Consider the following 12,003-nt stretch of genomic DNA (forward strand, 5'->3'; position numbering starts at 1 on the left):
GCCACGTTGGCTGAAAAGGCCCGGCCGCCCAATTTAGCCCTTTTGATTCGCGGCACACTCAGTAGCACCTGATCGTTTGAGCGAAGGGAGCGGGTCTGTGTGTATCTGGGCAGACGGGCTCTCAGATAATTAGGGCAAGTACCGTAGAAGGACCTGTAGGCCAGAGTAAGAGTTTTAAATTTTATTCTACTGGCAATCGGGAGCCAATGCAAGGCCCGAAGATGGGGGAAATGTGCTCTTTGAAAGGAATATGCTTAAGCAGCCTGGCTGCCGCATTTTGCACAGTCTGCAGCCTTTATACCAAGTATTTCGGGAGACCTCTATACAGGCCATTAGCATAATCCAGTCTCGATGTGATGGTGGCATGGATCACGGTTTTCCGGCATGACTCAGGCAAAAATTTCAGAACTGGGCGGAGATTCCTCATTTTGCTCAGGCCGCACCCTGTGACCTGATGGATCTGGGGCACAAAAGAGAGATTTTCGTCCCACTTGACCCCCAGATTTTTTGCCCACTGGGAGGGGGGAGGTGGGGTACCCATCTCAATCGGCCACCAGAGCTCAGCTGGAGGGTGACTGCCTTTGCCAAAGAAGATCACTTCCGTTTTTCCCAGATTTAGTTTCAGCTTATTAGTATTCATCCAGGATGCCATATCCTGAAGGCACCCTTTAAAGTTTGCAAATGCCGCTTCTGAAACCTCTGAGTAGGGAAAAACCAACTGGGTGTCATCGGCATAAGATATTGCGGTGACTCCCCAGTTGGCAATGAGGGAGAAAAGAGGGGCAAGATAAACATTAAACAAAAGGGGGCTTAGGGCAGATCCTTGCGGGACCCCGCATCTCAGCGGCTTACGCTTTGAGGCACATGTGCCTAGAGTGACCCTCTGCGTTCGGTTTGACAAGTAGGACTGCATCCAACCAAGTGCCTGATCTTGTAGACCAATTTCTGCCAAACGTTGGACCATCCTAGCATGATCCACCGTATCAAACGCGGCCGAGAGATCCAGGAGCATCAGCATAGCCGAGTCTCCTGAATCTAACGACCACCTCAAAGAATCAGACACCTCAATCAGCGCCGTCTCCGTGCTGAAGCCGGGTCTGAACCCGGACTGAGTCTCATGAAGAATGTTATTAGATTCGACATGAGCATTCAGCTGGCGCTGAGTTAGTTTTTCCAGCATTTTCCCGGGAGCTGCCAGCAAAGAGATAGGACGGAGGTTAGTTAAATCCTCCGCATCCCCGTTTGGCTTCTTCTTCAGTGGAAGGAGCGTCGCATGCTTCCAACTCTCCGGAAATTCCCCAGTGTCTATGGATGTGTTCCAGATGTGTTGAAGCATAGGTGCAATAGCGTCCGCTAAAGGATCCCACAGTTTAGGTGGACATGGGTCCTCTGGGGAGCCTGACTTACACCGGGTTATCTCTTGCCTTGCCTCATCTAGCGGGATTGGTTGAAATTTCCTCAGGGAGACTGGGGACCGGCCCCCACTGTCTCTATAGAGATCTTGTCACAGAGTGCTACGGATGCAGGAATATCCCTTTCAATACAGTGGGGCTTCAAAAAGGATTGAACCAGTTTAAACACTTCTTTGCTGGGGTTCTCTGCCTGTTGAACAACGGAGGCACAGTAGCTCTTTTTTTCTTTCCTAATCTGCTTATGAAATAGCTTGGTGGCCTCTTTAAATTGTTTTTTTGCTAGGGGGCAGTAGTTTAATCTCCATTGTCTTTCGAGTCTCTTACAGGCTCTTTTTTCCAGTCGTAGATCAGCGGAGAACCATGGGGCAGTGGGAGAGGTTCTCTGCGCTGTCACCCTTTTTGCTGGCGCTACAGTCTCTACCATGTTGCTAATCCAGTTACTCAGTGCCTGGGCATCCACGCTGGCATTCATAGTACGCTTAGGCGGATCATGGGAAAAAATAGCTTCAACAGGAAGCACTAATAGATAAAGTAAAGCAGGTGCTCCAGTTGAAGGTCAAATTAAGTTACACAATCATTAATCACCCCAAGTTTGGGGTGATTAATGATTGTGTAACTGAATTTGAGCAGCACCTGCTTTACTTTATCTATTAGAGCTTCCTGTTGAAGCTGACTTTTGTAACTATTTTAGAATGGCTCTGGCAGCTTGCCGGCGCCATTCTAAAAGAGTTACAAAAGTCAGCTTGAACTTTTGACCCAATCCGTTCCGTTTGTGGATTTTCGTTCGCGGATTTTGCGGGAAATTCGCGAATCTCGCGGATTGCAAATTTACCAAAAATCTGCGAAATCCGCGAGCGGAACGGATTTTCCGCTCATGCTTACCTCTATACTAAGGGAGCCTTGAGCTGCGCTGATTTCGTGGGTCAAGTTCTCTGGCTCGAGAGGACCTTCAATATCCAGACCCATCTCTACCATACTCGTGTAACTTGGCGTTGCACTGGTAACGTTAATCAAATTCTCGAATTCGCCCATGTTATGTGTTTCTACTGGACGATTCAAGTAGTTACCCTTAGATAGTCAATCTATTCTGTTTAATTCAGAATCGTCCTGCACCCTATCTATAGACCATTGTGGCAAGTGTCTAATTTGGATGTTAGAGTGCCTAGGGGGACATGTCCGATACCCTAGGGCCACTAAGTTCTCCGCAATTACTGCATTGCATAGCTGTATTTCGATGCAATCTGTATGGGAGCTAAACAAGGACAATCTTTTAACACTAATTATGTCATCCCTGATGATTGATCTACACCCTCTCCCATGGCGTCGGCAGTGGATTGCTTTGTTGTGAATAGATTCACTGTTCTCATGACCGGCGTCCCTACTAAGCTTTGGAACCCCGGTCATGTAAACAGTTGCATTTGGGTTTCTGGGGGACGTGTTTTTTGATTGAGTGCTCAAAGGGTCACCAACGCTCATCCCTGTTTTAGCCAGAGTCATGCAACTGGAATCTATTTTACTCGGTGTGGATCCTTAAACTTTGCTGTTACTACCTGTAATTTCATAACATCTGCATAAGAACCAGAGCTGTGCTGCCCAGCGGGGGTATTACTGCCAAATGATCTTTGGGCCGAGATTCCTTTCAATGATGTCCCCCCTACTGTTTTGGGATTAATGGGTGGAGTTTCCCTTATATTGGATGCTGTTACCAGTTTGGGTAGTGTTATTGATTGTGGATCCTTAGTCCTATGCACTTCCCCCTTCTGTGTTAGCTCCTTCAACGTTTTTTTATAAAGGCCAATTCCCTCTCCAGGATTTCTATTTTCTTCAGGAGTATCCTGTTGGAATGCAGGCATCTAGAGCATTCCACAGGACCATCTAGATTAGTCTCTAATTCTCTAGTCCCTTGAGCTAAAACTTCAATTAAATCCCCTGATTCCCCTTCTAGGACAGCAAATCTATTGGAACAAATAATACATTTTTCACATGGTACCTCATGTGAGGCCTGGTTTATGTTCTCTGATGTTTTAATAGGGGAGTCAATCTTGATAGGAGAGTTAGACCTATTTGGTAGCTCTGTGGCACCTGGCTCAGTGGGGCCCTTGGGGGAGCTATGAACTTCACTGATAGAGCGGGAAGGTAGGGGCTTCTTAGTAAAAATTGCACGGATCACTTTACTCCGATTCTGTTTTGGAGCCCCAGTTAAAGAATCAGGATTTTCTGCCGCATTATTACTGGGGTTCCCCACTAGAATCTCCTCACTTTCACCAACAATAGCTTCAATACTTGTGAGGACGCAGTTGGCGGCCGCATGTTGAACCTTTTTTTACCTTTTTCCTCTTTTTTACATGTACGAGTGCTGCTACCCCTCCATAGACTTCCTTTTACCCATTACTATCAGCAAAATTATAAAACAGTCCCTCCTGCGTAGCTTAGGGTGCTGTTGGATACACCTTATATTAACAAACAATTCAACACGAAGAGACAGCAAACCCCTTCCAGATCCCCACAGTACCTTTTAGTCCTTTCGTCCTTATATAAGAGCTTTTGTAATCCCAATCTTAGAGGGGGGGTCCTGCCTCTTTCTGTCGCTGACGGGCGCGGGACGGGCCCGCCCTTGGCCCGGGCTTTGCCCGCACGTGTCCCATGCCGCGGGAGTCCCCGGTGCAATTTAAAGGGCCAGGGTCACGTGGGATGGCTCCTCTCCTCACGCAAGACCGTGCTGCCCTCTGGAACTTGTAGGCTGGGCAGCGCGCTGTCGGTGACACAGGAGGAGTGAGGACGGAGTAACAGGCTTCCCCCTAAGTGCAGGCTTGACAGGCTCCCTCTAATGCTGCTGCCCAGAATCTGGTGAAGTTTGCAGAAGGCGAGTCCCACGCCGCGGAAGTCCCCGGTGCAATTTAAAGGCCCAGGGTCACGTGGGATGGCTCCTCTCCTCGTACGTGGCTGGGGACCTCCATGCAACGTTAATGGTTGAAAGGAGGTGCCCAGCCGCGTACGACTGGGACATTTCAGAGGGCATGTACATTGATGGGAAGTAAGAAGTGAACGTATCAGCGATCTGTTGGGGATCAATGATTATATCCCCATTTGTCCCGCGCACTGAGTGGATCCATCTCGACGATTGCTCTTTTCTCTCTAGCCAAACAAGGAGTTTCCGGTCCGTTCTCCATGTTCATAAATCTTATGGCGCATGGAGGTATACATCGCCTTGCCCGCTTCCATCAGGAACTGATTGTAGTTGAGACACACCATCGTTAGTGAGTGCTGCATCTCGGGATAAGGGGTAAGTGCCAGGCCTTTTTTCCAGGATAGGTTATCCTCCTTGAGCTCTATTATTCTCTTGGTAAGTTCTCTCTTATGGCCAACCATCAAAGACAAGGCTCTTCCTTTCATAACAGCGCCAACACACCCCATAGGATGCGGGCTGACATAACTGACCCCACGTTTTCTTGAAAATAGTAGTCAGCTTCTTTGATTAGTGTCTCCTTAATGTGGGGTACTTTGAGCGTCCATGGGTTTATACTAAGGGTGGCATGTCTTTTGGGCTGGCCAAACGAAAATGGGGGAATGATCAGAGATTCCACATGCAAGGCACCTGGAATCAGTACACATGCAAATATTGTGAGCGTGGGTGAACATGTGGTCGATGCGCAATTGACTGTTATGGGCGCCAGAATAAAATGTAAACTGCACGTGGTCGGATTTAGTCGCCGCCAGACATCAACCATGCCCGTGGCGGACAAGAACTCTGCCAGTGGAGACCCCCCTGGGGAGGCCCTGCGGGCTGGAAGGGGATCGATGATGCCATCTACAGCCAGGCTAAAATCCCCCCCATCGCTAGCAGCCCCAGGGATAGGTCAAGCAAAAGTGTCCCGAGGTCTTGCAGCAGAGGACTCTGCATCCCAGGTGGGGCATACACGGATATAACATTGACGGCCTGTCCCTCCCATGTGTCGGAGAGCACCGAACATTGCTCATCCGACCAGACCTTGTTTATTAGCTATGTACACCCCCTGCATAAGAGTACCCCCGTCCCTTGAGAGCCAGACATAAACCTCGAGTGGGCAGCCAGATGGTATCCCCATCTGTTTAGTGCGCTGAATGAGTTACCAATTAAGTGTGTCTCTTGAAGAAGAAAAATGTATGGTGTCTGCCGTTTCAAGTATTGAGGACCACTTCCCACTTAATTTTATCTCCTAAACCATTCTCGTTCATTGTGAGGAACTTAGGTGCTAAGTGTGGCCCCATGTATAGATAGAGGGATGAACAGTATGAAGCAGTGAGACAGTATTCATGCAATGAGGGTGGGACACACCAGACGGCCCTTCGTGTGTCCATATGTTGAGCTGGATGTTTCAAAACATTGCAGGTGATCTAGTGTTTGCAACCCTGTGGCTCCCCATGCTCCCCATGGTGTTGCATTGAAAGCCAGAATGTGGACATACAGTACAGTAGGTACAGAAAATTGCTGCAGTAAATAAAAATACCCCCCAACAAGAGGGGAAATAAGAAAGAGCATCATAGAAACACAAAAGTCAAAACAAAATAAACATACCATCCTCATCCCCCAACACCCAACACCCAAAACCCACCCCCCACCCTGCCTCCCTGCCAGTGGGCATAAAAAATACCTGCCACCCAAACTTGCAGATTGCCTGTCGCCCACCCTCAACAGAATTAGGGACGTGATCCAACCCCATTCCCTGGGGCACTAACTTGAGAGAGCATGTGCATTCCCAGCATATGACCCCCCGGCCGGCGATTTGAATATGATGAACTGTAATCAAAGCATAACAAAAGAAACAACAATGTCAATACGACTGAGATAAACCATAGCGGCAAGCTGGACATTTGGAGTATGCAGTCTGGTAGAGAGCAAGTGGAGGGCTGTCAACGCCAGATCAGTCTGCTCCCCTCAGGTAATTGTTCATAAAGTCAAGTTGACCACGGAGCAGCTTGTGACACCCCCAACCACCAATACCATCTGTGGGACCAAGGGCAGAAAGATGTGCCATCAGGAGACAAATACAAGTTGTTCACCCCCCTCAGAGGTCAGCCGAAATGCAAAAGTGAACAATGTGAGGCCTTATAGAGCCCTGGAAAGCTAGAACGTGGTGGAATGTCAACAAGGCACAGTTTGTTTGCCGAGACTCAGCTCAGCAGACCCCAGCGATCAGAGGCCAATCAAACCAATGTCAACCCACCAAACCTTACCCAGTTGGGCTCTGCGTTTTCCGAAGCATCACCCGGAAGAGACCCTGTCTGCGGGCTTGACCTGTCGCCATTTGATCTGTCACCAGCAGGCCTGCAACAGCGTTTTTCAACTGTTCTTCAACCCTCAAGCCAGTCCCGGGCGTTCTCAGGTCTAGTGAAGAACCACACCTTATGCTCAGATTCCACACGCAGCTTGGCAGGGAATAGCATGGCGTATTTAATGCTTTCATTCCTCAGCACACGCTTCACGTCCAGGAAGCTGGGACGTTGTTTCTGGTCCCGTAGGGGAAGTCCGGAAAAATAGTGATCTTGCTGTTGTCTATGGACAATGGCGGAGCCGTTCGTGCCATCTGCAGGATAACGTCTCAGTCGCGAAAGTTGAAGACCCTTGCCAATAGCGGTCGAGGTGGCGCACCAGGCCTGGCTCTTCCCTAGGGCACCTGATGTGCACGTTCGATGGAGAAATGTTGGGATAGTCCCTTCAGCTGCAGATAAGGATGAGGTCTTCGACATAGAGATCCGCTGCAGGCCCTTCACCCCGTTCCGGCACTCCCAAAATGCAGATGTTGTTGCGCCGCATACGGCTTTCACAGTCGTCCAGTTGCAGTGCCATGGCTTCCTGAGCAGTCTAGAAGTCGGCCACCTGGCATTTGAGGAGGTCAGTGTCTGCTGTAAGGCCCTTGGTCACACTTTCCACTTCACACACCCATTCAGCCATCTTCTTCATGTCCGCTCTGATCAATAAGACCTCTGAGGCAATGGAGTCTATGCAGCCTTCCAGGGGGGGGTACGCACCAACATGATAGCAGCAAGGATGTCCTGTAACGTGGGGTCTGGTTGCTTACCGCTGGATTTGGGCTCAGGTTGCTTTTCTTCTTGGCTCTTCTGCCACGCATACTTCTCGAGCTTGGCCTGAAGTGTCCCACGTCCGCTATAGGCACTTGCCATGATGGTGCAGTGGGGTGTGGTGAGTCAAAGACGGGGCTCGGGACTAGACCAGTTACTCACCACCACCTACTTATGAGACCAGCCCACAACGGTCTGTCATTTCCGCTGGTTAACCCCAGACCCAAGTATGCCTCAGTTACAAAGAATACCACACTGGCAAGGGAGGGGCCGGCAGATAATGTGAGTGTCTCGCTAGGGGCTACACCAACCGGGCAGGCCCCTGATTCCACGTCCACATTGTGATTTCCTACCATTGATGGGTCGAGTATAGGACCAAGGCAGTCTTATTCCCTGTCAAGCACCATGAGTTTAAGGTCAGTGAAGACCCGTCGCGATCATTGCGCACCCCTTCTGCAATGCACTGTGACGCGGGCTCTTTAGGAAACTTCAACGCTGGGTGGAGAACTGCATGCCATGATTCGTCCCAAGCTACAGCAATTGTACTCACAAGGACTGGAGCCCCCAGTGATGGCAGAAAAGTCTACAAACCGGGCCCAAGGGCATTTTCTGCCCTGGCCTGAAATAAGGAAGTGTCCTCAGTCCCCTCCGCAGCCACGGCATACAGCATCTCAGTAACAAGGCCCAGGGGAGGCCCGAGGAGCAGGGCCTGCTGCCACCGTGAGATTTTCCAGGTGTTGTGAGGAGGCGCACTAGAAGTCTACACGGCCCGCACAGGAGGAGCGAGGCCGCGTTTCTGCGTAGGTCGGCTGATGGGGTCTCCAGGGGCCAGGGACGCACAGCAGCAATGAGGCCGGATGTTGTGTGGGAGGCAGGGGCAGCGCACTCACCAGTGGGCTCACTGACAGTTGTCGATGCCGTTTCGGCCCCTAGGCCTCCAGCCAGGCCTCGGATCCCCACAGCAGCCGGTGTGTCAAGTAGCGAACAATGCAAACACAAGGAGATGATGGATGGAGTGCTGAAACTTTTCAATCACTCACCCCCAGTCACAGATCTGGGTTGAATCCATCATCATTCTTTAGCTCACTTTGCCACCCCAGTTCAGACAAAGCTATATGCAAATCCGTCTTGACCCTGTGCCTCGTGGGAACAGTCCAGCCCGAACTACCAACCCATGTCTTCCCTGGATCGGAAACAAGCATCCTGGGACCGGTTTCGGACTAACAGCCCTCTTCAGCCAGGCTAACTTGAATCCATTGGCAAAATGAGCAAGGGACTCACATCTGGGCATACCCTGCCAACTTAGGGCAAACAATGCAAACACAAGGAGATGATGGATGGAGTGCTGAAACTTTTCAAACACTCACCCCCAGTCACAGATCTGGGTTGAATCCATCATCATTATTTAGCTCACTTTGTCACCCCAGTTCAGACACAGCTATATGCCAATCAGTCTTGACCCTGTGCCTCATGGGAACAGTCCAGCCCGAACTGCTAAGCCATGTCTTCCCCGGACCGGAAACAAGCATCCTGGGACCGGTTTCGTGCTAACAGCCCTCTTCAAGTAGCAGCGCACAGCCAATTCGGTGCTCTGCACGCCCAGCACCAATTAGCCCCGCAGCAATATTCCTCGCTTCCGTGGCTGACCAGGCACCACAGATCCGTCCAATCTTCGACGTGATGGCAGAGGGGAGCCTTGGGGTCAAACAGGCTCCGTAGCAGGTTATTATGGCCGGGACAAGTCTGAATAAAGCGGATTTATCAGGAGTGGCATGACAGAGTGAAGCTACCGTGCGGCCATTTATCAGTGCAGTTGGCCACCGGTTACCCATACTCTTGGCCATCAGCATGTGGAAGTACATGCTGTTGGTAATTCTTTGGGGATGAAGAGGATAAATCTAAAGTAGCCACGTGTTCTGTAGCAGCAGTTACAAGATCTGTGAATAAGATTGATATTGACATTTTGGCAGCTATTGCTGCTATGAAGGATGGAATTGCTCTTCCGCAGAGCTTCCCTTTGAAGTATTCTTATCATTTATCTCCTGAACACGTTCCAGTATGCTAAAATTCCAATGGTTGGGGATCAGCTGATTCTCAACAAAGACCACAGACCTCCTTTGATCGTTGCTGTACATAAAGGCAGGGCTTCTGCACATGCCGGAGTGTCTTCTACAATCTCTATTTTACAGCAACATTACTGGTGGCGTGGTTTATATAAACATACCCGTAATTATGTACTTTCGTATCACATTTGCCAATAAATTAAGCCATCAACGGTCTCACGCCCACCGCAAACACAGCTGTGTTTATCCAATCAGCCTTTTGGTTGTGTGTATCTTGATCACTGCGGTCAGTTCTCCTTTGATACTGCATATAAATATATCTTGGTTGTAGTTGATTCGTGCACTAGATTCCTTTGTGTTTGGCCACAACACAGTGCTGATGCTCAAAATGTCACTAGAGATTTGCATGTTTTTGTCTGGAAGTTTGCCTGTGCCACCTTACATTCCGAGCAAGGTCCAGCATTCACCTCTAAAGGGTACCAGGACACAAGGATGTCAATGAGGGTGCAGGTACAGTTTTCGTCTACATATAGGCCTGAGGGCAATTCCATAGTTGAGCGAATGAACCGTGACTTAAAGCAATCTTTGATTGCTAGAGTCTTAGGTACTGGCAGGAACTGGCTGGCCCACTTGTATTGGGTTCTACATGCACTAAATAATCTCCCTAGAAGATCTATGGGTGGGTGGACCCCATACGAAATGCTTTTTGTCATTAAAATGTTTGTGCCTGACCTTGATGGTCTAGACGTTGTGGTGGCTACCACAACATTTGACGTATATAATCATTCTACTATGTTACAGGACCTACAAAAGACCCATGACAGCTACGAAACTGAACATTTACCTTCTTCCAATGATGCAGCACTGCTAATTCCAGTAGCCGGCTGGTTTCCTAAGATTGGAGACTTGGTACGAATAAAGCCGAAGAACAAAAAAGAATTTGGTCCCTCTTATCGTGCACCCGTTCCAGTGCTTGGATTGAAGGGTACTCGTACAGTAGTATTGTACTGTTGTCTTTACCTGGTCGCAAAGACAACAGATACATCTCAGTGGACAATGTCAAGTTACACCTTCTGGCCGATTCTGATTAGTGTCACGCTTGCAGTTTCGGGCAACGCAATTTAATTGAATCAGTGGACTTTATCCTATTCCACTAATGCTCGTGTGAGTGAGGCATTGATGGACACTACTATTGACCTTTCACCTGTTCTGCCTCCATCCTCTTCCAATACAGATGTTGAGTATACTTACCCTACAGATGAGTCTAATAGTGAAGTGCCAAACAGTCCTCAGCAACATGAGGCTGATCCGGCACTACCACCTCTAATTAAAAGAACTTCAAGCGGTTACTTTGGAGATCATACCAGCTTCTCTTCTATCTTTTCTAGCGTCTTCAGGGGGTTTCCTTTGTTACTGGCTTTTGCAGGTGGAATACTTATTCTTCTGCTTCTACTATGCAATGGCTGCCCCTTTTGTGGTAATGCAGAGACCAGGATGAAGGGTGTTTACACACAGAGTATCATGCTCCGAGATTACTTACTGATCATCCCTCTAGGCTCAGGCCAAGTTTCAGGCTCTGGGTTTGTCCCGCTCCACTAATAATCTGTAGTACCTGAAGAAAAACAGATTAGGAAAAAATAAAAAGGTCAGTGGTAAAGATAAAACAGGAAACAACACACAGAGTGAGTCACATGTTTTTTTCAAGGGTGTGTATAGCGTTGGGTATGATCAAGCAATTTGAAGTCAAGACTTTATGTAGAGCTTACCCACAAAATACTGCCAAGAATTGTAGAGAATGTGTTGTTTAGGTTACACAAGTACTTTCAGTGAATGAAGGTAAAAACTAAATCCAAAAGCCAATCATATAATTTCACAGACAAAACTCCCTAGTGGCATTGTGCTAGTCTGCAGTCATCATTCAGATACAACCCTTACTGCCCGTGAGAGACTGGATTATTCATTGGTACAGATAATAGCCCACCACAAGTAATAATGTCACTCTTTTTGTAAAGTCCAGTAAAGCTTTCAGTAAGTTAAACCTAAGATCAGTCCCATCTAACCTTAGGAAAGTGTATAAAGTACTTAGAAGTTCCAATACAGTTAAAAAAAATAGTGGATCCAGCGCAATAAAAATCCTACTTTAACATATTAAAAATATAGAATATTTTATTGAGCAAAATGACACTAAAACTAAAAAAATCCAACAAGGGAAACCAGAGATATGAAATGTAAAGGTTTAAGGTAAAATTAGTGCAAAATAGTTCAAAGTGCCATCCGCAGGCAACTGGTCATGCTAGACCAGAGGAGAGTCAGAAGTTAGGCTGGCCTCAGGCAATCACCAGTCAGATACAAGAATGGGTTTGTCCCACTTAGATACGGTTCTGAACATCTATGGGCCATCACGGGTTAGTCGGCGTCAAAGCAGCTGGTAGAAGTCACAGCAGGGCTCAATTTTGCCAGGTGGGCGA

General features: G+C 48.4%; 1 protein-coding gene across 1 annotated transcript in view; it reads right to left on the bottom strand.

Moving 5' to 3' along the window:
* LOC147734807 (olfactory receptor 5AR1-like) overlaps positions 1 to 11,136 on the bottom strand; it is a 33,914-nt gene extending 22,778 nt beyond the window's left edge. The window contains exon 1 of the mRNA XM_086953635.1: positions 11,076 to 11,136. The gene's annotated coding sequence lies outside the window, so the exon portion shown is untranslated. The remainder of the gene's footprint in view (positions 1 to 11,075) is intronic.
* Positions 11,137 to 12,003: the final 867 nt, after the last annotated feature.

The sequence above is a fragment of the Lissotriton vulgaris genome, chromosome 1_2, assembly GCF_964263255.1.
Source record: "Lissotriton vulgaris chromosome 1_2, aLisVul1.2, whole genome shotgun sequence".
NCBI lineage: Eukaryota > Metazoa > Chordata > Amphibia > Caudata > Salamandridae > Lissotriton > Lissotriton vulgaris.